The sequence below is a fragment of the Buceros rhinoceros genome, unplaced genomic scaffold, assembly GCF_000710305.1.
Source record: "Buceros rhinoceros silvestris isolate BGI_N320 unplaced genomic scaffold, ASM71030v1 scaffold40654, whole genome shotgun sequence".
In the NCBI taxonomy this organism is placed as follows: Eukaryota; Metazoa; Chordata; class Aves; order Bucerotiformes; family Bucerotidae; genus Buceros; species Buceros rhinoceros.
The window spans coordinates 27,195-30,548 of NW_010408432.1; positions in this window are offsets into that span (position 1 = coordinate 27,195).

Sequence of the window (3,354 nt, forward strand, 5' to 3'; positions counted from 1 at the left end):
CTGTAACACCACCCCACCCCCAAAAAAGCACATGATAATATTAACAACAAAAAGCTACCACACATGTAGTTCAATAAATACATAATGAAATGGCTGCAATGGCATTTAGATTTACACTTCATTTCTATCATTCAACAGCTTTTTCACCTGACAGCAAAAATAAACACTTCAGGATTTAGGATGTTACACTGACTATTTGTGTGGCACATACAGCAGTAACATCTATTTTGGACTTGCAGCTCACAGAAGTGATCAAACTACTCTGTTCTTTTTCTATTAATCATGTCAGACTATCTTGATTTTTCCACCTGTTAGAACTGTATTAAAAAGTAATAAGTAGTCTTTTGATTCCTTTCACAAATATTTCATCATCAACCATTTAGTAATGGAAAGACAGAATACTACTTGTATCATAAAGATTTTCTACAGTGATATGTCACTTTTCATCTTCTATGTGTTTAACTTGGACAAAATAGAAAAATAAAGAAGTGTATGGAGACAGGCAGTCATGGAACTGAGGAAAAAGACAGCAGGGCAGCTAAACTTTGAACCTGCTGCGGATATGCCCTGAAAGCTAACACCTTGCCTTTTTTTTTTTTTTTTGATAAAAACATTAAACAGTTAAGACCAAAAAAATACATTTCCAAGTAAGCTTCCTGTCATATCTATGACCCTCAGGTGGTCACCTAATCCATTCCTCCACTCCAGGGCAAAGTCAGCTATACCTAAGCCATATCTATGTAGTGAAAAGACGTCCTATCATCTCTTCAGGCAAAACTGTTTCTATATGCTTTAGCATTAGAAAATATTTTTTATATCTAACCTAAATTTCCCATCGTGCCTCTTAAGCCGAGTACTTCTTGTGTTATCTACCAGAGATAACTTCTACTTCTTGGCAAAAGTCTTTTATTTGATGATTTATTATGGTTGACTCATATCATCTTTACTACGTACTTCCACTCCTTTCAGAATATCCACAGTACGAATTTTCTAAAGTAATCCTGCTAAGAAAACAGCAATGTTCAAAAAATAGTGCAGGACCAGATACTATTGAAGGGACAACTTAAAAGCCAGCTGATTTTACACTGAAAAAAAATTCAAAAGCCTGTCTACTGCCTGACAAAAAAAAAAAAGCTGTAAACCATTATAAAAACAGGTGAAATTAATTCAGCTGTAATTAGTTAATACACCAGCAATCTTGACAAAAAAATCCAATACTTGGAGTATGTAAAGTACTAGAAGAAAAGAGGTTCCATACTACATGTAGATATGATATCAAATATTGATTTAAATGAAAAGGGAAGTAAATGTTCGTGCTGCTGAAAGGTTTATGAATTAAAAATACCTCTTTACTGACTCAACAATTCAATAACTGTTATATCTTTGCACAGAAGAACATGAAAGCTTTCTTCTGTTTAAATTTTTTCTTGTCACTGTACGCCCTCTATTTCCTATAACAAACTTGTAGCCTCCTGACAAATGCTGGAAGGCTATTCTTTGTGAAGCAGGAACCCTTAACACTGTGACCTGGTACCAAGGGTAATTCATTCTCAAATCATCAAGGTTAATTTGCCAAAAGTGGTGTGCTGGGAAGCTAGCAACATCACTAAAAGCCGTAAGACTACTTAAAATTGATATTTTGCAAAATTACAAACATGCAGATGAGATTTTGTTTGGAAATACACAGTTAATACTCCAAGCTGGATAGCCTAATCAGCAAAAAAGCTGAAGGCAATAACTGTTCAAGCTATCCTTCTCAAAAGAGATAAGGTTTGTGTGAATGCAAATGACATACTCCACTGCCCTCTTCTGGCTCATGAGATGCAAACCAAGCTTAGAAAATAAATACCATCTTGAGTAGCACTAGTTCAGAACAAGCATCAAGGTTATTTACAAATTTGATTCCAAACTCAAATCTAAAGAATGGTAACTGGGAAGATCGTGAGATAGGTGTCGTTAAAACGTTCTTATTGATATAAAAGTGGGACATTTGTTACCAAAAAAAGGGGGTGGGGCTGGGGAAGAAGGGAAACTTAAAATGCCCTGCAAGTGGATTGCTATGGAAAACCGGGTCACTGATTCTGAATGATGATGACATCCATCATTTAGAAAAACAAGTAATTAAAAACTTAGAGCAATAATTGAAAGAATGCTCTAAAAATTCATTTGTTCATTATATCAGCGTATATAAGTGAATGTTTCTACTACAGTCTGCCGCATTTTTTCCTAAGTGTAGAATGTGTTGTTCTACACTGAGAGGAAATCCAATAAAGCAGCATACATAAGTATTTAGAAGGACTTGCTATGCCTGTTAACAAAACTGATTTGGCTTGCCACACATTGAGTCTAAGCTCCACAGTAATTACTACTTCATATTCTTAAGATGTTGCTAATGCTACTATGCACACAACAGCTACCAATAAGTGCTCCACTGTACAATTCAGTCAAAAAATGGAGACTAGAATAGACTATTTCAGTTGGAAGAGACCTACAGTGATCATCTAGTCCAACAGTCTATCACTTCAGCACTAACCAAAAGTTAAAGCACATTATTAAGGATATTATACAAATACCTCTTTAAAGGCTGACAGGTTTAGGGCATTGACCACTTCTCTAGGAAGCCTGCTCCACTATCTAACCATCCTCTCTGTAAATAAATGCTTCCTAATGCCCAGTCTGAACCTCCCCTGATGCAGCTTTGAACAACTCCCAATGTGCCCTGTCACTGGGTACCAGAGAGATCAGCACCTCCCTCTCCACTTAAAAATTTAAAGTGTCTCTGATCCTTTTCCACAAAATGAGTCTCTTTTACGCAGCTCTCCTCTTATACTGTTATTACATGTCCTCTCCTTCTACTTCTGTATGTCTGTATATCTGCATATACATATAGGTACCTTTCTGTAAAATGAATTCAACTGTTACCTTCTCTTGCAGTATGCATGCTCAACAGAAAAGAAAAAAAAGGAAAAGACTTGAAAAAAGCGCACCCTTTGGAAAAAAAAAATATAGAGATTATCTTCCAAGAAACAGAAATAAGTCTGTTGTCTGTCTTATGCTCACCAGAAATAAACAAACAAAAAGCCTATACTAAAGCAAAATAGATCTTATTCAGCAGACAGTAATCTTGGCTTCACATGAGATGACATCAGAGTGGAATTCTCTGTAAGTCACAGAAGGACTTTAAGTACCTTAATCTTGCTAATCAACTCAAGAACCCCACATCTGAGGTTCAAGAATCTACAGTTAAAGACTTCCAAACTTTTGGAAAAGAATTGCATGAAATATTCATTATTTCAAAAGTACTGAAGTTTACTTTCTTTAAATATTTAAAAAAATATTTATAAGATTATATAT